Source organism: Podarcis liolepis (genome assembly GCF_965112155.1).
Source record: "Podarcis liolepis genome assembly, chromosome: 3".
In the NCBI taxonomy this organism is placed as follows: domain Eukaryota; kingdom Metazoa; phylum Chordata; class Lepidosauria; order Squamata; family Lacertidae; genus Podarcis; species Podarcis liolepis.
Genome location: NC_139557.1, coordinates 8,088,585 through 8,115,686, shown reverse-complemented (window position 1 = coordinate 8,115,686; position 27,102 = coordinate 8,088,585). Strand labels below are relative to the sequence as shown.

Below are 27,102 nucleotides of genomic sequence, written 5' to 3'. Positions count from 1 at the left end.
GATGGTGGGGAGTCAGGGCTAAACTTGGAAACATTATCACAATGAAGATAAAACATGCCTCCACTTAGCCACTGAGCTTCTTTTTCCTCACTGGCAGGATCCTGCAGGAACTTACAATGTGTCACCATGTGCTAAGAATGCAGTCTACCCCTCACTACCCTCCTATTCTTACCCATCCCAATAATGGGCATTTGGCTAGTTAAAAAATGGAAGAAAAACGTCAAGTACTGGGACGCATCCATTTGGCAGGATCTGTTCACAACCTTTGTGTACACTGATGTGGGTGTTTGGAGTCTATAGACCAACTTCTTATAAAATGGCTTGGGCAAGGGGTTCAGTGGGTAATTTTGAAGCCCATCCTGAAATGGAAGCTGAACGTGGAAAGTTAGTGTTAATTTTGAACTTCAGTAGACCTCAGCAGAACCTAGATGTGACCAGTGTTTTCATGCAGAAACAAGATGGCTTTTCATTGGGATTCCTGTTTTGAAGCACTTCTAGACTGTTATTGGCAAATGCCCTTTGTCCAGTAAGAGTTCCCCTTCATAAAACACGGCAGAAGAAGCAGGTGAATTGTGTTATACGGCAACAGTTGAATATTGTGCTCTTGCACAATACATCCACCCAAATCAAACATTGGATTGTGTGGTGGGGAAGACTCTGGACTTTTTCCACTCAGAAAAGTGATGGAAAAATACTAGGTAGTTTTAGACAGGGCTTCATGGTCTTGGAGGAAGGGTTCCTTTAGATGGCACACTTCAAAAGCCATCTCAGCTGTGTTGGGGTTCCTCCTGTTCATTCAGCCAAGTGGGGCTGAATGCCTCCAAGTGCAGACCTGATGGCACAACTTATGTGGGCATTTATATAAAACTAGGAAGGAGTCCAGGAGGAATGGCGATATATTAGGCCGGTGAGAAGAGATCTAGAGCATTAGCTGAGATTTATGGTTATCCAAGGAGATTGTGATATATGTTTATTTGTGGGTGGGTGGGGGAGCGGGTGTAATTGTGGAACAGAATAACAGACAACTTGTGGCATCCTCACATTTCTGGAAAGGATTGAGCAACAACCGGGTGTAATTAAATAAAATTGCTATGAATTACCATACCTTGGCAACAACGTGCATTCTTTAGAAGAATATTTGAATAATAATTCACTGAGCATATCTGGCACCCAATTCTAACCCTATTAGCAAAAATGCCATTGTAACAGATTACACTGGGAGCGCTATTCAGAAGAGGATATAGAATCCAGGCAGGAGTTGACCCAAGGAACTAGTTTGTTTTCCCATGAATTGTAGCTTTTGAATTGTGTTGCTACTTGTAGGACTGTAAAACCAAAAGTAGTTTAGCCTTGTCCACACCAAAAGAGAGACTTGAAGGAAGGCAATATAGACAAAATAGTAGGAAAAGCTGCCTCTGTGGCATAATATGACTCTTTGGAAAGACATTTTATTCCTCCCATCCTCATTTATTAAGTTGTTGAGTTATTGACTTACCCCCCCCCCCAATGGCACAGCCATTTCTCTCAGGGTGCTGTAGCTCTGAGGGGTCCTTTCCTACACAGCTGTGACATGTGTCTTTTAAAATGCTTGTTTAAGACTAGAGAAAAAAAGTTGCCAGCCTTTTTTTAGAACAGAGCTTTCCAAACTGTGCATTGCGACATGTTAGTGTGTCGGCTGCAGTGTGTAGGTGTGTTGCACGTATGCTCCCCACGCTCCTTCCGGGGCTGGAAAGGGGTTAGTTTAACCTGTAGTTTGCTAGTAAAACTGAATTACTGTGTCACAAAATGATGTAAAACTGAATTATTGTGTCACGAAATGATGCATGTCTAAAAAGTGTGTCACTAACGTGAAAAATCTGGAAAGCTCTGTTTTAGAACCAAGAAGACTGCTGAGCAGGTAAGATTGTGATTTCATCTGTGTGTACTGCAAGGCTAATCACACTTTATTCAGTTATAGGTCCTGCTGTGTTCAAGTTGGATTTGCTCCTAGTCTGTCATCGTATGCACATGTCCTTTGAATTAGAACCATTGAATTAGACCTCTCTCTGAGTAGCATGCTGCGAATCTGTTTAGTTTCTGCCTTATCTTGATTTCTCCTCTTCCTGCTTTTAGTACAGTTCTAAAAATATTACTGCGTATTATTTAAAACAGTTCTGCAAACCGATTTGCAGACTATAATTGTTATAAAAATAACATGGAAGTTTCTTCTAAGAATTAAAAAAGAGGCCAGGATTCAACTAAGTTGTGGCATGCACTAAATGAAGTCTGCTCCTGGAGCTTCTCCCATTTCATCCTCCCCATTCCTCTTCCTGCATCACCTAAATTCTGCTCTGGGAGGTTAAGGAAACCCCAGAAGAGGGTTTAGTGGGAACATGGTGGGTGCACATGGGGTTAGATGGGAGAGTCCTGTTGCACAAGTGAACCTCATTCCCTGAACACATACAGTGGTACCTCAGGTTACATACGCTTCAGGTTACATACGCTTCAGGTTACAGACTCTGCTAACCCAGAAATAGTACCTCGGGTTAAGAACTTTGCTTCAGGATGAGAACAGAAATCGTGATCCGGCGGTGCGGCAGCAGCAGGAGGCCCCATTAGCTAAAGTGGTGCTTCAGGTTAAGAACAGTTTCAGGTTAAGAATGGACCTCCGGAATGAATTAAGTACTTAACCCGAGGTACCACTGTACTCCACTTAGTGCAACAACGCACACCACCCATTATACTGATAGCAAGCAGATCTATTTGCAGAACCGGGTGTGCTATTTTTGACCTCGTACTAGGCCACATGCACCAACTCACATGAATATTAGTTTCACAAGTTTTTACAAAGTATTTTCTACAAATATTCTACTGTTCGTATGACAACTTACTGGCTTTTGATCTAACCTGGCTGCCCAGGGTCCAAGAGATGGTAGAGAGCTTTCACTCCATAACTATCCTAAGCAAGAAGCAGTGATGACCACCATCATGGAGGATAAAGGTTATCAGTGCTCTACTAAACGGGACACTGGCCTGATGCAACAGATTCTTCTTATGTTCTTAGTACCATCGACTTTCTAGTATCACCCATTTCATCTCTTGCAGTGCAGAAGAGAACATTTGGGAGTGATCATGTCATACCCTCCAACGCGCCAAGGCTAAAAGCCGGGGACGTGCTCCTGCGCAAGTCATGTGGCCTACGTGAGTTTGTGGCCCAGAGGAAAGTGCATTTTCAAGGTGAGATTGTGGTGCCCCAAATGGCTGCTGTGCTCTGGCGCAAAAAAAGGATGTCTCAGTTTAACCAGGACGGTTGAGGGGTATGTCCTTCTCACCCATTCTACCAGGGGTGCCAACTTGAATAAAATATTGTGGGGGCCCAGGTAAGCCCTGCCCTAATAATAATAATAATAATAATAATAATAATAATAATAATAAATTTTATTTATATCCCGCCCTCCCCAGCCGAAGCCGGGCTCAGGGCGGCTAACAACAATAAAACAGTATAAAAGTACAGGATAAACAACACTCTAAAATCATTCATTATAAAATTAATTAATTCAAACCACTGGCAACCATTAGGCCAGAGCTCCGCGAAGATTGCCGAGGGAGGGAGTCAGGCTGTGCCCTGGCCAAAGGCCTGGTGGAACAGCTCTGTCTTGCAGACCCTGCGGAAAGATGTCAAGTCCCGCAGGGCCCTGGTCTCTTGTGACAGAGTGTTCCACCAGATCGGAGCCACGGCTGAAAAAGCCCTGGCTCTAGTTGAGGCCAGCCTAACTTCTCTGTGGCCTGGGACCTTCAGGATGTTTTTATTTGCAGACCATAGGTTCCTCTGTGGGGCATACCAGGAGTGGCGGTCCCGTAGGTACGAGGGTCCTAGGCCATATAGGGCTTTAAAGGTTAAAACCAGCACCTTAAACCTGATCCTGTACTCCACCGGGAGCCAGTGCAGCTGGTATAGCACTGGGTGCATGTGATCCCGCAGCGAAGACCCCGTAAGGAGTCTCGCTGCAGCATTCTGCACCCGCTAGAGTTTCTGGGTCAGTCTCAAGGGCAGCCCCACATAGAGCGAGTTACAATAATCCAGTCTGGAGGTGACCGTCGCCTGGATCACACAATCAATCAATCAATCAATCAATCAATCAATCAATCAATCAATCATACAATGCAGTGCACACACACCATTTGAATAGGAATGCCCAACAGCTTTGTGGGGGCCCACCCCCTCAAATATTTTATTGTGGGGGCCGAAGCCCGGAAAGCCCCCAGGGGTTGGCTCCTGTGCATTCTACAGTCTGATCAGTGCTTTGATTTGAGTGCCAGCCAAGCTGACAGGAAACTCACCAGGAGTGTTTAGGAATCCATCAGATTCCACACGTTTGCCTGACAATTTTAATCAGCCCACCACTCTTGCAGAGCGAAACAGCAACTCCCAGTCTAAGCGTCACTGAGAAGTGGTTGACGATGGGGTTACAGAGGACACCTGCCCCAACTTCAGCTCTTCAAGGCTCCCACTCACTTGAAAATACCTGTGTCCTGCAGAATATGTTGGGCTGCTAATACACTGAGACAGCTCCAAGGTTGTTATGGTCGCCATGAAGCCACTGCCACTCAGGGCAGGTGAACAGGGAGTGACAGTGAGGAGGAGGAGGAGGTGGAGGGAGAGGGAGAAATGAGGCCAGGATGCTCCTGGGGTTGGCAGTGTGATGTGGATCTCAGCAGGTATCCAAGTATGGCAAACCCCTGATGCCAGCTCTGTTCATTGGAAATGAATTTCTGTTAAAGCACAGATTTTTTGCATCATTTTGGGGTTGCTTCCATATATAATTTCCAGGGTTATGCATTAAAATGCACTGCTGAACAAATGGGGTAAAGATGAACATCGTTTTTAACATCATTATACACATCTGAATTATTAATGCTTTCCATGTGCTCAGTATAAATAGTGCAAAAACTATTTTAATGTATATTAGTTTTTAATGCTTTGCATTGCACCCAGAGCTTCATTTAAATGGGTTCATTGTTAGTGTTATAATCTTAATTGTATTGAGCTTCCTACTATAACCAATTGCTTTATTGAATTAGGCTATTAACCAGTGGAGTGTTCAGCAGGAATGTGAAGCCTCTTCTTACTTACCCCTGGAAGTAACCATTTTGTAGTTCCACTCTGTGGTTAGGCAGTTGACCTGTGAACTTTTTTCATTCAGATTTCAATGAACGAAAACGCAGATCTGGGAAAATGCAGATCTTTGCATCTCTCTTTGCTGAAATACAGCACAGTGAAATTTTGCAACACAAAACCCACCACTCTTGATTTATTTACTTACCGATTGCATTTCTGACTAATTTCGTAACATGGGTTTCATCTGTCTATTTTGGGAGACATAGCAGGAGTGTATCTCTGGGGGTGAAGTCAAACTGTTGGACTACTGGGATAGCTCAGCTGGTAGAGAATGAGACTCTTGATCTCAGGGCCATTGATTTGAGCGCCACTTTGGGTGAAAGATTGCTGAATTGCAGGGTGCTTGTGGTCCATTCCAACTCTATGGTTCTATGCTTTTATTATTCCACAGTGCCTGCTGTGGAGACCGATATAGGAGAGACATACACCATGGTGTTTCTTCTCTCTGTGGTCCTCAAGGTCAAAGAACGAAAACCTTATAGGGCGGGAGGGTGGGAAAAGCAGGAACAGCTGGTAAGCGGCAAAGAGGGAGATCTCCTCTTATCCCCTAAATAAGGCAGGCCACACCCCCAGAGCCAGCCGACTGGCTGGCCAGGAGGTGACGTGGCCCAGTCGTGCGGGGGCTGGGTTCCAGCCACCACGCGCATGGTGGGGCCATGAAGCCCACAACTCCATGTCCTCCGAAGGGTGGAAATGGCTTTGCATAGCGAGTCCCCCCCCAGTGGAAATGATGACACATGACACAATCATTAAGGTTAATGGGCTCAGTAAGGGCACAACTTTTATTGGTTACAGGTGATGAGCGGTATTGGCGTAGGCATTGGTCCTAACCAACTATATCCGACTTCAGCCCGTCCGCTAGAAGTCTGGGAAGGGTTAACCACCAGTAGGGGGAGTCCTGCTGATGCACATCAACTAGGAATTCCCTTGGGGTCACTGCTAAGAGGCATGCCTTAGGCCCTCACTGAGGCCTCTGGCTCATCTCCCAGGCTAATTAGCCTGCCGGACTTCAAAGACTCTGCCGCGGCAACGAAAAGTCTTGACTTTCCCCCACATACCTCTCTCAGTCTTTCGCAGTCTTACTCTCCTGTAAGTGCTGTGAATCTGGGCCTATAACCTGTTGTTGGGATACTGCCAGGGAGACATAGGCCATGGCGCCTCCACGTTGTCTCTCGGTCTCCCGTGGAAACAGTTGTCAGCATCGCCCTAGAGCCAGTGCACCAACTGGACTCTTGCACCTCAACCCCGACTGGGCTAGGCGAGCTGGGTAGCACTGCCAGAGACCTCCTTTCTCACAGGAACAGGTCACAGTGCTGTGGACTCGCAGCTTAGAGCTGAGAGCACCGGATTCACTGTCTCAATAATACAGTCGTTGCGCAGCAGAGTTTTGCAGAGTCTTGCAGAGTATAAACCACTCGGAGAGCAGCTCTGTAGAATATCTTCCTTTTATTCTATAACTACAACTATGGTACAAAACTATATACAGAGCTGAATATTCTAAGCATAAATCAATGCTACACTGAGAGTCTGCAGCTGCTCTTAGCAGCAACCTAATCTCTAGGATCTCTAACACTCTCACTTTCTCCGATACACTGACTGACTGACTCTCTCTCACACACACTGATATGTTGCTGGGCAGAATAAGTAGATAGGCAGGACACGCCTCCTCTTCTCTGGAGAGTCAGCAGAGACCATCAGGAGATCATCAGGAGATTCTTGGGTATGGGAGGGGTGAAATCTCCTCAACAGTATCAGTCAATTAGTGACACGAGCCTCAGAAATAGCAGTCCACATTCCAGGACTCATGCACGCCCTTTTCGCAGAGTTCGCACAACAAAAGATTCACCCAGGAGAGCAGCATATTTACAGCTTTATTCAGCGTTGGTCAGAACAAAGAAAAAACATGACTGCCTGCCTGCGTGTCAAGGCGACAGAGAGAGAACAAAAGCTATATACAAAACAGATAATTCCTGTGAGCAGGAAATACGCAGGCTGTGACTCACAACAGCCTGTCCCTTTTTTAAGGTGGAACAGAAATATCCTAACATCCACCTCCTTAGGCTTCGGACAGGGTCATGCCCTGGAATCCTTTACTGAACTACCCCTCAATATGCGGGGCAGGTGATGGCGTAACCTCCCCTCTTCCATCTACAGAGCAATACCAGTGCCTAACCGCCACTCGAGCAAAAGCTCACCACCCCTGCATTGCAGGGGGTTGAACTAGATAATGCTTGTGGTCCATGCCAACGCTACGGTTCTATGCTTTTATCATTCTACAGTGCCTGCTGAAGAGACCAATGTGGGACAGACATGCACCATGGCGTTTCTTCTCTCTGTGGTCCTCTCCACAGTCACATCTCCTGTGGTCACTGCTGGGATACATGGCCTGACTGTCTTCAGGCATTGTGGTCATCTGCAGTTTAAAACCAATTACAATAATAAGAATAGGGTCCACACACGCACACACACACCCCCCCTCATCCCTTTTTAGATGGAAAACTAAAAAGCTCTTTTTGCACTGAGTCCACTTGGGCTTACCTGGTGAGAAAAGAGCTTTTAAGCTCTCCACCTCGCTCGCCAGGTATAGCCTGCTCGACATGATCTCACAGGGCAATCCGAGTTCCCGTGAGATCTCATGTGAGCATCCCTAGTCCAGAGTCAGTGCATGGGATTCAAATTCTGTCCTTTAAAGCCTGCAAAAGAATTGAAATGTTTTGCTAAAACATATCCTTGATACAAAGTAACTTGTTTTTTGGGGGGATGTTTCTAAAAATCTAAAATCCTGCTGATCAGCTGTGCAGCAGGGAAGGATGTTGGGGAGAGCCAAATTTTACTCGTTGCACAATTGCTGTTGTTTAGTCGTTTAGTCGTGTCCGACTCTTCGTGACCCCATGGACCAGAGCACACCAGGCACTCCTGTCTTCCACTGCCTCCCGCAGTTTAGTCAAACTCATGCTGGTAGCTTCAAGAACATTATCCAACCATCTCATCTTCTGTCGTCCCCTTCTCCTTGTGCCCTCCATCTTTCCCAACATCAGGGTCTTTTCCAGGAAGTCTTCTCTTCTCTTGAGGTGGCCAAAGTATTGGAGCCTCAGCTTCAGGATCTGTCCTTCCAGTGAGCACTCAGGGCTGATTTCCTTCAGAATGGAGAGGTCTGATCTTCTTGTAGTCCATGGGACTCTCAAGAGTCTCCTCCAGCACCATAATTCAAAAGCATCAATTCTTCGGCGATCCGCCTTCTTTATGGTCCAGCTCTCACTTCCATATATCACTACTGGGAAAACCATAGCTTTTACCATATGGACCTTTGTTGGCAAGGTGATGTCTCTACTTTTTAAGATGCTGTCTAGGTTTGTCTGACTATTGGATTGATAAGGAAAATCCTGTAATTGTGCACGCCGTTCCTCATCCACCTGAGGATAAGTGCATGGTGATCTGGTACTAAAGTCCTTGCACTCCAAGTTGGTTCAGGACACTGGTGCATAGTTCCACATGCTCCTCATTTCTCTGAGTGGTGAGAATTTCCAGGGGCAGTGCTGTCCGGTTTGGGGGGGGGCATTAAAATCAAACATTGTGCACAGATATAAAGAATTGTACTATATGCAGCATAGATTTTAGAGGAGGAGCCATGACTTTGTCATACTCTTTAATTATTACTGCACCAAGGAAGTGCAATTTACTGAGAAAATTCAATTCAAGTTCTGCGGTGTAAATTATTCTAATTAATACAATTTACATAGTGTGCCTGTTTTTCATGTATGTTCACAATTTGCATGCTTCAGCCTGAGCTCACACTCAGGTTTCTATAGCATTTGTCATTTTAATTAGCATTTGGCTTCTTTGCAAATACCAATATAATTTACGGCAGGAGGAGAGGTAAAGGAATCTGAAAGGCAGTGCAGTGTATGGTTATGGGGAAACGACAAGAGGCTATGCACACTTCTCTTCATCCAGCTTCCAGCATTGGATAGGGGCCAGCATGCAAACTGTTGCTGAAGTTGAAAGACCTGGTTCACAATTTCTGTATTGGGTTAAATATACTACAAAAAGCAGAAGCCCCCACTGTCTGGCATGGCAAATTGTTTTGAAGGTTTGTGATTCAGCATAGCGTGTATGTGTCTAACCACTTCTTTTTCTGCTTCCCTGGATTAATAGCTAAGTAGACACAGAATCATGTTGTTGTTGTTTTTTTACAAAACAATGCAAATGCAGATTTTTATTTTTTAAAAAAAACAAAACCCCAGTTACTTCATAGAATCATAAAGTTGGAAGGGACCCCGAGGGTCATATTATTCTCTTCAAATATTTTGGAGCAACAGTTCTGTGCTTCCAACATTAATATGAATGTCCCCACATTCAAAGCAGTTCCCTTTTCTTGACATCAAGTCAGATGGATACAGTGGCACCTCAGGTTAAGTACTTAATTCGTTCTGGAGGTCCGTACTTAACCTGAAGCTGTACTTAACCTGAAGCACCACTTTAGCTAATGGGGCCTCCTGCTGCTGCCGGAGCACGATTTCTGTTCTCATCCTGAAGCAAAGTTCTTAACCTGAAGCACTATTTCTGGGTTAGAGGAGTCTGTAACCTGAAGCGTATGTAACCTGAAGCGTATGTAACCTGAGGTACCACTGTACTGAACTCCTTGCAGGTCAAGCCACCAGTTCAGAAAATATCAGTCTCTGGCAGTTTCCTCCAAGTGACTGGTTTGCACAACTCGCATGCACCGTATTTTTTGCTCCATAAGACGCAACTGATCATAAGATGTACCTAGTTTTTAGAGGGGGAATGCAAGAAAAATATATATTCTTTAAAGGGAACTCTGAGCAGAGCCTGTATGCATCCCAGGCTCTGCTCAGCGCTCCCTTTCACGAGCCGCATGGAGCATGTGTGCAGCGCTTGCGGGCTTTTTCCCAAGGAGAACACTCTGCGTGGTTCTTTAAAGGGAGCGCTGCTCTTGGGGGCTTTTCCAGGAGGTGGGGGAAGGGACTGAGGGGCTAAGCCAGAAGCTAGAACAGCAAGAGGGAGCGCTGTGCAGTGATCCCTCTTGCTGTTCTGGCTTCTGGGATAGCTGCACAGCCTGCATTCGCTCCACACACATTTCCCCTTACTTTTTAGGAGGGAAAAGGTGCATTTTATAGAGCGAAAAATATGGTACATCATTAGGGCAAACAGCCCAGGAAAACAGAAAGCAGAAGATTGGAGGGGGCAGGAAACCCTGCAGTGATTTGAAATAAAATAAGAATAGGAGAGTAACTAGGAGTGGACCCAGATGGTCACCCCCAAGGAGAGAGGGTTTGCCGTCACATTGCATCCTACACGTAATAAAACAAACATTAATAGCAGCATGGGTAAAACCAGTGGCAGTAAAATTAGAGGCTGGATTCAAGAGAGTAGATGTGCTAGTGGGAGATAGAACAAGAAGCTAACACTTTAAGACTCCCCCTTCCTCCTCCCCCAGTTGGCTTGGGGAGATGCTGTGCGAGGCCCCAGAACAGCACACAAGGAGGGGGAGGGAGAGGAGAGGGGCAGATATTTTTGTTCAGTTTTTCATTTGCCCTGCTGTCTTTCCCCAGGAAAACATGCTCTTTACCACTGAATTGGAGCCAACACTCGTCTATGGAAAACCTGGTTAATGTTTGCTATGATTAAACCATAACGAGTGGGTTTCTCTGGGCACGGGTGGAAGCGGTGAGAGAAGCAGAAGTGTGGATGAACCCTGGTTCCTGGCAAAAGAGGCACTGATTGGGACATGTACTAAGGCTATATGAGATACAAGCCAATGGATGGATACTATGGCCAACCGCAGTGTGTGGACCTGTGTTCAACCTCCTTCCAGCCTATCAGGATGAATCTTTTCCAGCAGAGTCAGCCCACACGTTTAACTTAAAACCCATCAAGTGCTGAGCAATCAAGAAATGGGAAATCACATTGTGTTATATGCATGGGTGAACCAATCCTAAATAGTGATGTTAATTTGTCCCTTACGCCTGGTGGATGAATCCATCACACCATTCGAGTGTCCCTGGTTGTCAAGAATGTCCTTAATTTGAAGCAGATTTCTAAGCTTTCTCATTACCCTTTCCATTTTTTTCCACCATGTACTCCTATTCTTCTGCATTTTGCTTGCCAGTGACTATGCCTAATGGTTCTTAAAGGCCACTGAGATATCTGAGTGGTATATTATTCACCACAAGCCATCTAATGATTGCTAGGTTTAAGGTGCTGGTTTTAACCTTTAAAGCCCTATACAGCCTAGGACCCTCATATCTACAGGACCGCCTCTACTGGAGTCTCAAAGGGGCTAACGATCTCCTTTCCCTTCCTCCCCCACGACAAACACTCTGTGAGGTGAGTGGGGCTGAGAGACTTCAGAGAAGTGTGACTAGCCCAAGGCCACCCAGCAGCTGCATGTGGAGGAGCAGGGAATCGAACCCGGTTCACCAGGTTACGAGTCCACTGCTCTTAACCACTACACCACATCTACTACACCACTACATCACATAAAGGGGAAGTAGAACTGTATATCATCAGCATGACAACATAGTCCAAAACTCTGAATGACCCCACTCAGCTATTTGCTGTAGATGTTAAATAGGTAGGGGATAAGATCAAACTCCAAGGACCCCACACTGAAGGTGCCATGGGGTCAAACAGCACTCCAAGCATCACCTTGTGGAGACAGCCAACCAATTAGGACCAGAAGTACCACAAAGCAGTGCCTCCCACCCCCAACTCAGACAGTCATTCCAAAAGAATACCATGGTCAATGGTATCAAAAGCTGCTGAGAGCTCAGGAGAATTAACAGGGACACATTTTCCCATCTCTCTGCCAGCAGAGGTAATCATACAGAATAGCAATTTTTGATTGAATTTGTTTGATTGTTTGATTATACATGTATTTTAAAATTGGTTTTATGCTTGCAAACTACTTAGAAGCCATTATGGCATGGAAGCAATATAGGGATGATAACAGAAGCTGCAACAGCAACAACAGTAGACGCTATTCAGGGTTCGGTGGGGGGGAATCCAAGTGAAACAAATACAGAACTCAGGTGAAAGCCACTAAACCCAGACAAATCCCCAGAGGTATCCAGAATTGTTGGGGCATGCCAGATCCCAGCTGAAAAAGTATTCCAGAAACATGGGGCCACTGCAGGAAAGATCTTCTCCCTCATGCCTGCTTAGAGGTGAGAAGGACCTCCACTGCTGACCTTGAGGTATGCATCGTTGATATGGGTGAAGGATCCAAACCTTTGGCAGCTGTAAAGGATAAAACCAGCATGTTGAATCGGGCTAAAAATGCACTGGCAAGCCATGAAACTGGTGCAGTATAGGTGTCACATGAACCTACTGCCTGGCTTCCACCAGGGTTCAAGGTGGCTGAATTCTGCACCCACTGAAGTTTCCAAATCCAGCCTAGACCAAATCCACTGGACAACTGATAGGAGGCCAGACCTTCCAAGAAAGGGCTGCAGTTAGCAAGCCTACCTAAACTGGTAAAAAGTCCTATTGGTCATGAGCATCACCTAAGCTTCTGCAGTTAGTGCTGAGTCCAGGAGCACTCCCAAGCTGTGTATTCAATCCTTCGGGGGAACGCAACCCCATCTGTGCCCTGCTGTAAATCTGCATCCAGAGTAGTCGCTTTCCATATCCACAGTACCTCCATCTTGTCTGTATTCAGTCTCAGCTTGTTTGCCCTCATCCACCCCCAGATTGCCTCCTTGCACTTAAGGAATAATTAATACATGCACTGTGAAGAAGAAATGTTCAGAGTATTCTTTCTGATCTGACTTCTTATTAAGGAAGAGGCAAATATTTAAATTAAACATGGAGGATCTGATATCCTTGACCATCTAGACCACTCTTTGTTAAATGTTGCTCGTGTCCTGTATGAGCCGGATCTCTCCTATAACAGTTTAACAAATATAGGTAGCCTGTTTATATTTTGCAAAGAGCAGGAAGAGGTTATTTTAGTTCACTCACATATAGCAGTCTTGCACATTTAATGACGGCTGCGATTTGCATTAAGTGCTGGCACCAAGGAAGAGAGAGTTTATCCCACTATCGTTTCTGCACATGTGACAAGAGAGAGAGAAGTAAATAATGAGGCCGGCACAGCTGTACAGAGTATATGAAACGGAATATTCATTTTTCTTCAATGGGAATAGTGCAAGACAAAAGTGAGCTTTTCTTCAACTTGTTTGTTTATTGAAAATTCATCTCCATAGAGGCGTTATGTTAAAATTTGCTCTCTGATGTTAGTGTTTGCAGGATTCCTGTGGCCACTGGAGTACGTTCTCATTTATCTACCTTGATATGCATCTCCAATTACTGTCAGAGATGCTTCTTGTTAAATATGGTAAGCTCTCTGGCTTCTGAGAGTGTGAATATGTATTCTGTACTCTTGGGCCAAACGAAGGATGGTTCTATGGACTGAGGATACTGAGAACTCGGGCGCAAATTAATTAAATATCTAAAGAGGACAGCATAAATGAAAATAGTCTGGAACCTCTGGGCTTTAAAGAAGGATGGATTTGGGGAGTGAAAATAGTGGAGTTTGAATTTAAAGTTGCAAAAGAAATGCCACGCACACAAAAATGCTTTTTGATGCTTTCTTCTAAGTTTATGGGACCAAATTACAGGAACCCTCAACTGGTCTTTAAGGAATTCTATACAATATTTACACATAACTACATTGTGAAAAAATGAAGGTGGGATTTTTATTTCACTCCTTTTTGCATATTCTTAAAACAACATGTGCCACATTTTTTTTAAAAAAAATCTCCACCTTCAACAGCTTTAATTATGTTAATTATCACATATTTTGTTAATAACACTTTCTTTTGAAGACATCCATTAGAGATTTAAAGTGTTAATTTACCGGGAAATCTAATGGAACACTGTTGGAAATCTCCCTTTAAATTAACTTTACTTACTTTTAATGAATGTCCTAATTAGACAGAGATACAGTATTATTGGAAATATTGCAGAAGTGGAAGTAAGGGCTTATATTTCTTATTTAATGCAAAAGCCATTTATCTTGGCATAACATCTCCATTATTCAAACAAAATGATGTATTGTTCTTACTTTTTTATGTAAGTTACAAGATTTCATTGAAACATCGCTAGGAATTAAATATGTGTGTTGGTTGCCAAATACAACTGTGGGGTCCTACTCTGACCATCTCTCTTTCCTGGCCTCTATATGGTCAACGGAAGGAAGGAAATCAAATATAGGAACACAACCGAGGAGCAGGGAGCGGGGACAGACATCTCAAAGGTGCACAGAAGACAATTTATGGCCCAGTGTGCTTCAAGTATAAAAACTCTTTCTCAAGGGTGATTCTGGAGCCACTATCATAGGTATGCCTGAAAAGAGTAGCTCTGACCATTAACCATGGCAGTTCAAAATGGGACCCTTGAGTTTAGAAGCTGTACAGTAGCTCTGAGGTCCACAAACTACTGGTTAAGCTGGCATTTTTTGATGGACAGTCAGTGTGAACCCGATCCTAACATGAGAGCAAGGGGCCTGCAATGTGACTCCCCCCACCCCAGTTGTAAGCCCAGAATGGGGCTTTGCATCTTGCAATGAATTGGAAGTTTATTGGCAATACATATTGCAGGGGGTGGGGTGGGATATAGTGGGGGGAAGAAAACCCTCATGACCCTGTGGGCAGGACCAGCAACATGCCCCCCCCCTAATTACATGGACTCCTTTCATGCAGTTAAATTGTGGGAGGGACATTTGAGGCATTTGTTTTCAGGGCAAGGACTGTGCAAGGAATGTATGCCCAAATCACTTCTATCACACTTCTGTCTGCCTGCCAAACCGCAGCCACCATCCCATTTAACACCCCCAAAATGGACACCAGTGAAAACTGGGTGGTGGTGATCCGGAAAAAAAAAGGGATTACAATGGTTAGGGAGAAACTATTTGAATATTTTGGATTTACTCACTGACGGCTCTTCCACAGCTCTATTTGCCCTGCTGCCTTCCCCTGGGGAAACCGGTTTTCCGCAATTGTTGTTTGTTCCGATTCAGCAGTAAAGAGTGTGTTTTCCAGGAGAAAGCAAATGCAAAACAGCTCAAACCTGTGCCTAGAAAGGGCAGGACAAGCAGGAAATCACTCAGACCCATGCCTTCTAGGCATGGGACAAGTGGAAATGTGGATGATTCCTGAATGAAGAATGTTGATTTTGTAGACAACCACAAGTGTGGACGTTCTTTGAGCATTCAGTTTTGTTGTGGTTTTGCACATGTGTGCCTGCCTGTCTGTTCTAATTCATTAGCATCCTTTTTAGTAGGATCAATAACATGCCAGCTGAAATAAACAATTTCGCAGTGGATTGATTATCAGGGAAGTGAATATATTTGTTTGTATCCCACCAGAAATAGATACTTCCCCTCCCCTGCCCAAATATTGATGGAGAAGACAGATGAAGACACATGAGCATGTGGCACTGAAAATCATAAAAAGACTGTACAGCAGATCTCTATAATGAAATTATGTGATCTAAGAAAGTTACAAGAGCAGCTGTCATACAATGTGTGTGTGTGTGTGTGTGTTCATATTCCAAGAGAAGCCATTTTAGTCACCAGGAATAGTTAGTTTTTATGGTCATTTGGCCACTGACACATTACAAGTAATAAACCATCTATCTGATTGAAACAGTATGAGATCACCTTTTGAAGCCTATTATGGACACTGTTCTTAAGGTTAAGAAGAAAAATGGAATTATAATCCATGCCATTTTTGGGTAATTGTTATTAATAAATTAGCAAAGAATGAGCAGCAGACGGATGAATTGTTGTAGTTCATTAATTTTATGGTGACTTTCTTTGTGTGAGCCAATTATGTCTGTCATTGTGTTGCTAAGTGGCAACGATGCCCAAAGGAGAGAGCCTGGATGCAGAACAAATGGCCTCTGCCATTTTCCTTTTTCAGGATTTTGCTAAAGGCTCCCTAATGATCTTGGTGATTGGAATCGGAATCATGTAGATCTGCAGAACCACAAATTTTTCTACAGAATGATATGGAAACTAAAGTGTCATACTTTTAAATATTGAATTGTATGCGTCATACATCATAAGATTTGCTAACTGATAAACACTGATTCCCCCAGCCTGCCACTACCAGAAAATCCATTAATGGACAATTAAGTTATGGAAAAACGGCAAAAGTATGCAGATGATACCACGCTCTACCTCTCTTTTAACTCAGAACCAGTGAAGGTGGTGAAGGTCCTGTCTGAGTGCCTGGAGGCAGTTGGAGGATGGATGGCTGCTAACAGATTGAGGTTGAATCCTGACAAGACAGAAGTACAGTTTTTTGGGAACAGGGGTGGGAGGATGTGGGGGACTCCCTGAATGGGACAACTGTGCCACTGAAGGAGCAGGTGTGCAGCCTGGGAGTCATTTTGGACTCACAGCTGTCTGTGGAAGTGCAGGTCAATTCTGTGTTCAGGGCAGCTGTTCACCAGTTCCATGTAGTACGCAGGCTGAGACCCTGTCTGCCAGTCTCGCCTGCCAGTCTACCTACCTGACTGTCTCACCAGAGTGGTGCGTGCTCTAGTTATCTCCCGCTTGGACTACTGCGACGTGCTCTACGTGGGGCTACCTTTGAAGGTGACCTGGAAACTACAACTAATCCAGAATGTGGCAGCTAGACTGGTGACTGGGAGCAGCCACTGAGACCATATAACACTGGTCCTGAAAGACCTACACTGGCTCCCAGTACGTTTCCGAGCACAATTCAAAGTGTTAGTGCTTACCTTTAAAGCCCTAAATGGTATCAGCCCAGTATACCTGAAGGAGTGTCTCTACCCGCATTGTTCAGCCTGGACACTGAGGTCCAGCACTGAGGGCCTTCTGGCAGTTCCCTCACTGCGAGAAGTGAGGTTGCAGGGAACCAGGCAGAGGGCCTTCTTGGTAGTGACACCCACCCTGTGGAATGCCCTCCCATCAGATGTCAAGGAAATAAACAACTTATCCGACTTTTAGAAGACACCTGAAGGCAGCCCTGTTTAGGGAAGTTTTTAATGTTTGATATTTTATTCTGTTTTTAATGTTCTGTTGAAAACTGTCCAGAGTGGCTGGGGAAACCTAGCCAGATGGACGGGGTAGAAATATTATTATTATTATTATTATTATTATTATTATTATTATTATTATTATTGTGCTTTATTGGGCTTTATGGCATGAACATTCAAAACTGGCTTCAAAGCCATTTCACATGTTCTTTGTTTGCTTTTCCGTGGCATTTTACGGAGTATTCCGATCCACTATAAATCCTGTTATTGTATGCTCTTTGTGGTGATTCTAGAAATTCCATTGAAATACAAAAGAGCTGGCAATCATAAATTTAAAATCATAGATGCATGAAAGAATCTCTCTAAAATCCAGGTTGTAAAGTCTTGTCTTCACGTGAAGACAAATGTAGTCAGAGTTTCCTTTGGGTGGTTGCAAGTCTTGTAATCCTTGCCCTCCACTTGTGGAGCCATAATATTGTTGGGCTGGAGTGCTTGGCTTGGATGTTGGGAAAGCCTGCTCCGTCATGGAACTCATTTCCCTGGTGGCCTTGGGCAAGGCACTGCTTCAGATGGTTGATGGCAGGGCCGTCAAGGGGTTCGGGGCACCCGGGCGCTGGATTCTGGGGGGTGCCCGGCACCCGCCGCTGAAGCCGCCTAAGCTCTTAACTATCTACCTTTATGAAACAATAAATAATTTTGATCAAGCTAGAAAAACAAAATACATATACACCTAGGTATTACCGAAATGTATACCTTACTGTTTCACTCAAGGACTTTCGACTTTGTGCGCTCATTTACCAATGGCGGTAAATGGGAGTACTCAAGAGTATGCACTCCTGGCACCTTTCTTTCCTAGAAAAAAAGTCCTGGTTAAAAGTGTGGCACTTCCTGTAACAGCTTCAGGGTGAGTGCCAGCACCGTTTTTTCCAGAAGAAAAGTACGGTTCCGTCTCAAAATGGCATTGGCCAAATGATGGTCAGATGACAAATAGGTCCTAATTTGTAGATCTTGCTTCAGGCCTAGGACATGTACCAAAAGGTTTTGAGTGTGGGGTGCATTTTAATGGGTAGGAGAGGATATATTAATTGAAATTCATCCCTCCATGTGCCCACATGTGTGGGATGAACAGAGTTTCAGAATCCCACCCATCAGCAGAATTAAAAGCATAGGAATTGGGCTGTAAAACCTTGTTTTGAGTACGGTAAGTCCAGCTAAGCTTGCTCTCCCTTTCCTACCCCTCTTAAAGAATCAGTTAACAATCTGGGAAATAAGTTGAAAAATAAGATTTATATACTTGGTCACAGGAACAGTAGCAGGAAAAACTATGCAGGCAAAAGACTTATCGAGTATAACCAGCTTCTGTGCCAGAGCTGGAGGGAGCAACAGGGCACAACTGCCCTCATGGCTGGACAAAGAGAGAGGGGAACAGAAAATACCTGGCTGCTAATCTCTCAGACTGAGGATATCACTGTTTAATGGATCTACTCTAATTGATAGCGTGGGGAAATGAGGAGATGTGGAGCCAGGTTACTGCCTTCTTTTTAAAAATTCCAACCTTCTAGCTTTGCATCCTCAGATATTTCTCTGATCAAACTGATACACTCACAGGAACAGTAGGAAGCCCATTTCTCAAAAAATGGGGCACTTGATTATTTTATTGGCCTCTAGATATTTGGAAAGGCATCAGTTTCTCTCAAAAGATCTGTTTCAAAGTATTCTAAAGCATAACTGGGTGTCTAAAGGCTAGGTAGCCAAAGAACATTCAAATCTAGAGGACATTTAGAGTATAATTAATAAACAATCAGGAAATCAAATCATTTGGAATACAGAACATTGAAAAAGCTATTTTTGACAATCTCTGCTCTGTGAAAAGAGCGGGTAGCCTTCTGCTTGCACAATGAGGTTCTTCTCCTCTCTTCTTTCTTCCCCCTTTCCCCTACACCCAGAACATTGGTTGGGGTGTGTGTTGAAAAACCCCTGGAATGTGGTGGGAGGAGAGGCGGGTTCTTCCATCTGGCAAGTCAAAATGGCTCACCTGACTGATGATTGCCTTAGCAGGATGTAGAATTCCTCCCAGTGCATGCACTGGACACCTTTCTAGCCAAATAACAAAAGAAGCAGTCAACTAAACCATCATCACCATCATGATCACCACTATAGGGCCGAAGAAAATAACTGGAATACTGACATTTAATGTCACCAACCAATATTTTGTGACAGCAAGAGTCAGGGCTTCTGAAAAGCCAATCTAGGAAATCAAGCGTATGAGAGTTTTTCAGGTGCCCATCCTAATGCAAATTAATGGTTGCTGGAAGAGTATCTAATTTTTCATTTCCCAAGGTAGTCTGTCCTTCTAGAGCACTTTCCAGGCTCTCCAAAGGACATGTTGGCATTTAAAAATGGAAGCCAGTTTATACTGAGCCACTCAAACTTTAGCAATCATGGGCAGTTTATGCCAGGTTCATTACATTTGATAATCCTCTTGCTGATTAGTAAGTCAGACAGCCATTTTTTGTGGAGGGTGGGGGCTCAAACCTGGAAGGCTAAGGTGGGCCTGTCACAACACTCAAAATAATAATGACACCCATTTAAGTTTTTAACAGCAATACACATGGCATGATGACACAGTTAATGACAAAGTTATTTGACCCAATACCTGAATCACCAAATGTGGGCTGCGGGATAAACTTTAAGGTTGAATCTAGTTGGATTGGTTTTCCTTGCAATCCTTGCATTCTCAGTTTGGAGATAGTGTCAGACATATGCTTTACTTAATGATTGCAGTTTATTACTCAATAGGTCATATCCTGTATATATTAGGAACAAACACCTTGGAGACTAAGAGCTGGCGGAGGGAGATGACATGTGTCATTGCTGTTGTTTTCACTACAGCCCTGTGGAAAAACTAATTACCTTTTCATCTTGGTGAATCCAGAGGTCACTTTACCACTACTATATCTCTACATGACAGGGTACATGGGTAATTAGGTAGGCTGTGTAACCTGGATATTCCATGGATCTCATTACATCTTATTTAGAAACGCTATAATTTGATTGGTGGAAAATTAAGGCATCTTCTCATGGGTCATTTTATCTCTCTGCAATAATAATTCTTGGCTTGATTAAAAATTGATCCACTGTCTTAAAGTGAATTTATTATTGCTGCAATCTATCACCCACAGACAGATAATCTGGTTCCCATCTTTATCTGATTTGAAAAATCTGTCACTTATTATGTGTTGTTCCACACCCACCCACACACCCAAAAAATCATTTAAATTGATGGTTTGTTAAGGCATGCGTACTACCAATGACCCCTTGAAAGAAATCTTGAGACAATCGCCTGATGCTTTTTACTGCAAGAGTCTGATAATATGTCAATTTTAATATATTGATTTGTATTGTGTTCTAGCAACAATTTCTCTGTGGGGGAAAAAAATTGAATAGCATGGACACAGAGCAACGAAGGAGTATGTGTTCAATTGTTACTTCATTTGAATACAGCTCTATTTCTACTCCAGAACAGCTCAAGTACTTAAGGGAGCTTCTCCTCATGTCTCCAACATCAGGCAGCCTGAGTTTTGAGATCAGTAGGGGAGGCCCTTGATGGCCTGGGAGGCTGCTACACATGGAAGGGCCATCTCAGTGGTGGCACCTCAGCTGTGGAGCTCCCTCCCCCATGGAGATTACATTATCCCCTTCAGTATTGTTCAAGTGAGAACTTAAACATACTCATTTCAGCTGGCCTTTGGCACATGGAATAACATTACTGTGCTTTATCACTTTTTCATAACCTTGTATCTGAGGCTGTATTTTGTTGTTCCATTGTATTTTCATAATTGTCTTGTCAGCCACCCTGAGCTTGGGAAGAGGAAGGACAGAATATAATAAGTAAATAATAAAATGACAACAAGAATAGCACTCATCAGTTTATTTTTCCAATAGATGGTCCAAGTTTAGGATAGCCCCAAAGTCATTGGCCAATGGAGGTTTTAGTTAGTTAGTTAGTTAGTTTTTTAAATGCACTTTCTCTATTGAATAGCAGACCTCCAGTGCAACATCTGACAGCGCTAATGAAATTCACCTCGTTTTCCAAGGAGATCTGTCACTTTTTCTATGCCAGCCAGGTGAGTCAAAGCTCGGAATGAGCTAAGGCTTGCAAGAGAGGTTTAAAATGTTTCTTTGGCTATGTTTTGAAGCAAGAAGAACAAGCAAGTAGTAGGTCCTCTGTGTGAGAAGGCGGAGAAATGCTATTGGATGACAGAGAGTAGGCGGAACTGCTCAACGCCTACTTCACCCAAAAGGAAAGCATTGCCCAATCTGGTGATAACAGAATAAACAATGCAGAGAGAGAGCAGCAGATGGGAAAAGAGGTGATAAGGAACACCTAGATCAGGCATAGGCAAACTCGGCCCTCCAGATGTTTTGGGACTACAGTTCCCATCATCCCTGACCACTGTTCTTGTTAGCTAGGGATCATGGGAGTTGTAGTCCCAAAACATCTGGAGGGCCAAGTTTGCCTATGCCTGACCTAGATGCTTTAAATGATTTCAAATCTCCAGGGCCTGTTCAGCAGTACCCAAGGGTGTCGACATTGTAGATTCTTGTAGATTCACAACCATTGTCCCGTTGTCATTCACAATCATTGTCCCAGATTATATATCCTCCAATGACTACATTATGCCTTCAGATACACTGAACATCACCATTTACTGCACACTGCCAGGTTCTTGCAGCAAATCCAGAGCCACAAGAAGGAGGAGAAAAGGAGAAAGCTGTGTAGCCAAGTTAATGAGGCATGGGCGAGGAGATTATCCACAATTTGTCTTTGGAAATTCTACTACGTGGCGCTAAGTTCTTGTGGGAAGACCAGGGAAGAGTGCATGCATGTACGTACGTATGTACGTACGTAGGAAGAGAGGGCTGCAATCCACTACTCATTCACTTTGTAACAGTCCTTGTAAAGTAAAAGGGACTGTTCCAGAGCAAACAGGTTGTGGATGGTGGCCAAAAAGGGTGATGGAATCAATTATGGCCTTTCACCAAGATAATTGTCTTCCAGATAGAGAGGCCCTGGTTTTTCCCTTCAGGTGTCTTTCTGTATTAACTTGATTGCAACTCCATCACAACCCTTGCTCCAGAAAGAGAACAGAAATAAGAAGTAATGTAAAGCCTTATTAACTGGTCACCAGACAAAGGGGCTCTCTAGCTGAGCATCGAAGGGTAAGTAGAAACAGAAAATGTTGCACAGAAGGGGAAAGCCACAGGAAAAGAGCAGACGAGGAAACAGCCTGGGGCATTTTGGTCCTTAGAACAGAACATTTAAATGATGTTAAATGATACCTGGAAATGGTAAAATAATAAACTGCCAATTTGAACCACTCAGTGGCATCCTGATGTGCTTCTTCAGGCAACTGTTTAACACTGTCTAACAGTAGGACTGGCGCTGGATGGAATAACATCAGCACATCATGGCTTCCAGTTCAGGCTTTATGGATCTGCTTCTCCTCCTCTCCTAAGCCCTGAGCTGGAGCCAAGTGCAAAATAGAACAATGGGCAGACACACAATACCTGTGAGTGCACTAGGATTTTGCTTTCAGTACCAGAACTGATCTCACATCCCTTTTGCACAAAAACAATCGGGAAATCAGGTCATTCTTGTTTTTCCTTCATGCTTTCTTAATTTCAGCAGCTGCACATGGGAAAAAGCTGGACTATAAAGAAGGCTGATCGCCAAAGAATTGATGCTTTTGAATTATGGTGCTAGAGGAGACTCTTGAGAGTCCCATGGACTGCAAGAAGATCAAACCTATCCATTCTGAAGGAAATCAGCCCTGAGTGCTCACTGGAAGGACAGATCGTTAGGCTGAGGCTCCAATACTTTGGCTACCTCTTGAGAAGGGAAGACTCCCTGGAAAATACCCTGATTCTGGGAAAGATTGAAGGCACAAGGAGAAGGGGATGGCAGAGGACGAGATGGTTGGATAGTGTTCTCGAAGCTACCAGCATGAGTTTGGCCAAACTGCAGGAGGCAGTGGAAGACAGAAGTGCCTGGCATGCTCTGGTCCATGGGGTCACGAAGAGTCGGACACAACTAAACGACTAAACAACAACTATTAAAAAATCCAAGGACCCAAGTTGTTGCTACTGTTAAAAAACCCAATCTTCTTGCAATTTGGGATTTTTCTTAAACTGCCTAACAGGGTCTAGGAGTAAACTACTGGGAAGATGCACCTTAGTGTCCATGTAAAATACTCCAGTTTTATTATTGAGTTATTTGATTATTTCTACTTAGCCTGCTTTTTAAGAGGAGGGTTACAAAGCCTGAGAGTGCAAAGCAACAGAACCACAATATAACATAGGGCAAACTAAGGACAACTGCACTGATTCACTGGGTCAATCCATCACCTCTTCTGCATTCCAGTATTTCCAATTGCCTTCCCTCATTCGCTTTGAAGAACTTCATTAAGAATGAAAAGAGGCATGGCGATTCCGTAGTATGTGCTTTTTATGTGAACACCCCACACTCTCATCTGACAGCACCTGTGATGTAGTATTATTTTGGATAATTAAATAATCTTAAGCACCCGTGTGCATGGAGTGTGGGATCAACAGATGCCTCGAGTGGTGTCATGCCCACAAGGCAACGCTGAGCGTTTTCAGCCATCTAAAGAGTCTTTTTCTTGGCAAAGCAGCAAGCCTCCAGATGTGCGTCTCTGTGATCCTTTGAAGCCTTTGTAGCTTTTCCTTGAGATTCTTTTGGGATGCATATCAACGAATACATGGAGATCTGTCTAAAGGATGCCTGGCACACAGATAATTTCTTGCTGGGGGAAAATGTGAAAAGTGGAGTCTTATTTCCTTGCCTGCTGGGTCATCTTCTAGGCTGAGCCCAGCTTCGGCTGGGGAGGGTGGGATATAAATAATTTTATTTTTTTATATTATTATTATTAGGCTTGCGAACTCATTTTACAATTGAGTTGTGAAAAGGGGAGATGGGTTGGGATATGAGGGAGTGGCTTACAAAAAGAGCTGGGCATGAACAGCAATAGATTTCCCCCTTTGTTGTTTAAACAAGGGCTGGGCAAAAATGCTCCCCCCCCAAACTCCCCACCCTATTTGCAAGCCAAAAAAAATAGGAGGTACTGTGCCAAACATTCTCAGGGGCAGAGGGTGGGCAAATGCAATTCTGAAACAGCTGGGGAGCAAAAAGGAAGAAAATTCTCAGAAAAATCCTCCACTTAGAATTTCAGGTTCAGTCAATGTTAAGCGAAACAATCTTGTTATTTAATGCTGGTGAACGAAGGTTGCAATGGGCTAAGAGATGCAAAGTTGTTGCACAAGCTTATCACCCCCTTCAACATTATTGCAATATATTGGGTTGCATTAACTATCTGTGGCTGATGTTTTGCCAAAAATTCTCAGGGGGAATTGAAATTCTCCAGCTGTTTGGGGAGCCCCCACAAAGAAAATTCTTAGAAAAGTTGGGCTCTATTCTTTGCCTGGGATATGATTTCAGTTGCTGCTCCTATTTTACAAAGTACTGAATAGGAATCACTTCAGTTCTGTTTTAATTTTGGACCACCACACAACAGCGTAATTCTTAACATTTCACTGCACATTTGTGGGACTTTTTGTGTCCAGATACAAGAAATGAGTTCTGCTTGTGTAGTTCATTCTATTCAGGACTTTCTTTCAGCCGGAACTCATTGGACCTCAATTCTGGCACCTCTCAGTTGGGTGCCACTGCCATTATAAGATAATTACCTTCCACTTAAGGGACGCAGGTGGCACTGTGGGTTAAACCAGAGCCTAGGGCTTGCCGATCAGAAGGTTGGCGGTTCGAATCCCTGCAATGGGGTGAGCTCCCGTTGCTCGGTCCCAGCTCCTGCCAACCTAGCAGTTCAAAAGCACTTCAAAGTGCAAGTAGATAAATAGGTACTGCTCTGGCAGGAAGGTAAACGGTGTTTCCATGCACTGCTCTGGTTTGCCAGAAGCGGCTTAGTCATGCTGGCCACATGACCTGGAAGCTGTACGCCGGCTCCCTCAGCCAATAAAGCGAGATGAGTGCCGCAACCCCAGAGTTGGTCATGACTGGACCTAATGGTCAGGGGTCCCTTTACCTTTACCTTCCACTTTGATTGCCTTTACATGTTATCGAGCTGTTTTGGTACCTCTTTGGCATATTTTGAGGAAATTACAAATGGAGGCTCATGTGTTTTGGGGTAAGCTCCTTAGGTTGAAACCCACAATTTCTTTCATCTTAATAAACTGATATGTGATAAAATTATCACATAACTCTAATAATTATTATTGTTGTAACAATATAATCAGGTAACACCAATAGCGCCAGCATGATTTATGTATTGTTTTCTCTCTCTTTAATTAATGGGAGTAACATCAACTTGTGCCAACAGAATGAAGTGCAGATGTGCAAAGGAATTTAAAAATATATTTAAAAATTCATAAAAGCAATTCCAAAACAGATGCGGCGTGGGAAATATCTCAGCTTAAAAGACTTCTTTTTCTTCAGTAGGTGCCGAAAAGACAACAGACATGGACTTGCCCAACATTTAAGGGGAGGGAATTCCAAAGGTAGGTGCCACAACAGTAAAAGCTTGATTCCTTTATCATATGGCCCGCCTGATAAGATGGTACCTGCTGGAAGCCCTCACCTGCAGGGCGGCATCATTTTCTGGGTATATAGGGTTGCTGGCATCCATCTGTTTAGGAGACAATGACCGCTCCCCACCTAAAATAGGGGGCACTCTTTGCGGGGTTGCGCACAGCCACCTGATCCCACACGATCCCTGGCAGTTCAGCCTGGCTTCACTTCCCCAAGCTGGATACCTAGGGGATCCCACCTAACCAATCCCAGCTGGGCAGGTGTTGCCAGGGGAGTTGACCAGATAGGGTTAGGACCGCCCTGCACACACAATAGAGGGTAGACTTATCTGGGAGTCCTCAGTCGGCTCCAGAGCTTCTCCCACCCTGCCCTCTCTCAGTTTATGCCTTCCTTTTGCAGGTTAACCTCTTCTTTATAGATATGTGGGCGCTGCTACGGTCATTGATGGTTGCTGTTGAGGGCCTGGGAAGGAATTTCCCTGCATTGGCAGGTTTTGCCTTCCCTGTAGCAAAAACATCACAACTTTGGCGGTTTCAGGCCTTGGGCAGAATCTTTTAGTCTATCTTCCTTAAAGGGGGGGGGTGCGTGAAGCAGTGGCTCATGCCCCACCTGCGGTGGCAATCCCGGGGTTCCCCGTTAAAGGGGTTGTGTGGAGAGGAGTCACTGGCCATACGCCATTAGGATGTCAGTGCTCCCCCCTGAGTTGCAGCGAAATGGGGGCCGGGCTCTCTGCTTAAACAGACGTCTTCCGGAGCCAGCTAATCCCCAGACAGAGTGGTTAACCCTGTTGTGCCCTAGATCCCTGGCTGGGGACTGGGAGGGATAAACGCCCAATGCCTAAGCCAAGGTCTCCCTACATCTGAAAGTTTAATACAGTGGTGCCTCGCAAGACGAAATCAATTTGTTCTGCAAGTTTTTTCTACTTGCAAGTTTTTCTTCTTGTGAAGCACGGTTTCCCATAGGAATGCATTGAAAATCAATCAATGCGTTCCTATGGTGACCGTCCGGGGACAGAGGGGAAGCGCCGCGCGCTTTCCCCTCTGTCCCCTGGACCTGTTTAAAGCAAGGGGCGGCGGGGAGAAGATTGCTTCTCCCTGTTGCCGCCCCTTGCTTCAAAAGAGGTCCGGGGACAGCGGGGAAGACACGCTGCGCTTCCCCGCTATCCCCGGAGCTTGCGGGCCAAGCTTCGTTTTGCAAAGCAAGCCCATAGGGAAATGCGTCTTGCGAAGCGGCTAAGAAAACGAAAAACTCCTTCATCTAGCGAGTTTTTCGTCTTCCGAGGCGTTCG

At 44.3% G+C, this 27,102-nt stretch overlaps 1 long non-coding RNA gene across 2 annotated transcripts; it reads left to right on the top strand.

Annotated features, from left to right (window-relative positions):
* Nucleotides 1-1,540: 1,540 nt before the first annotated feature.
* On the top strand, nucleotides 1,541-26,352 carry LOC310703228. 2 transcript variants are annotated; one of them, XR_014524015.1, is made up of 4 exons: nucleotides 1,541-1,897; nucleotides 3,085-3,216; nucleotides 21,231-21,292; nucleotides 25,706-26,352. It is a non-coding gene; the product is annotated as an uncharacterized lncRNA (long non-coding RNA). The 2 variants fall into 2 exon arrangements; XR_014524014.1 differs by lacking the exon at nucleotides 21,231-21,292 and having other exon boundaries at nucleotides 25,722-26,352.
* Nucleotides 26,353-27,102: the final 750 nt, after the last annotated feature.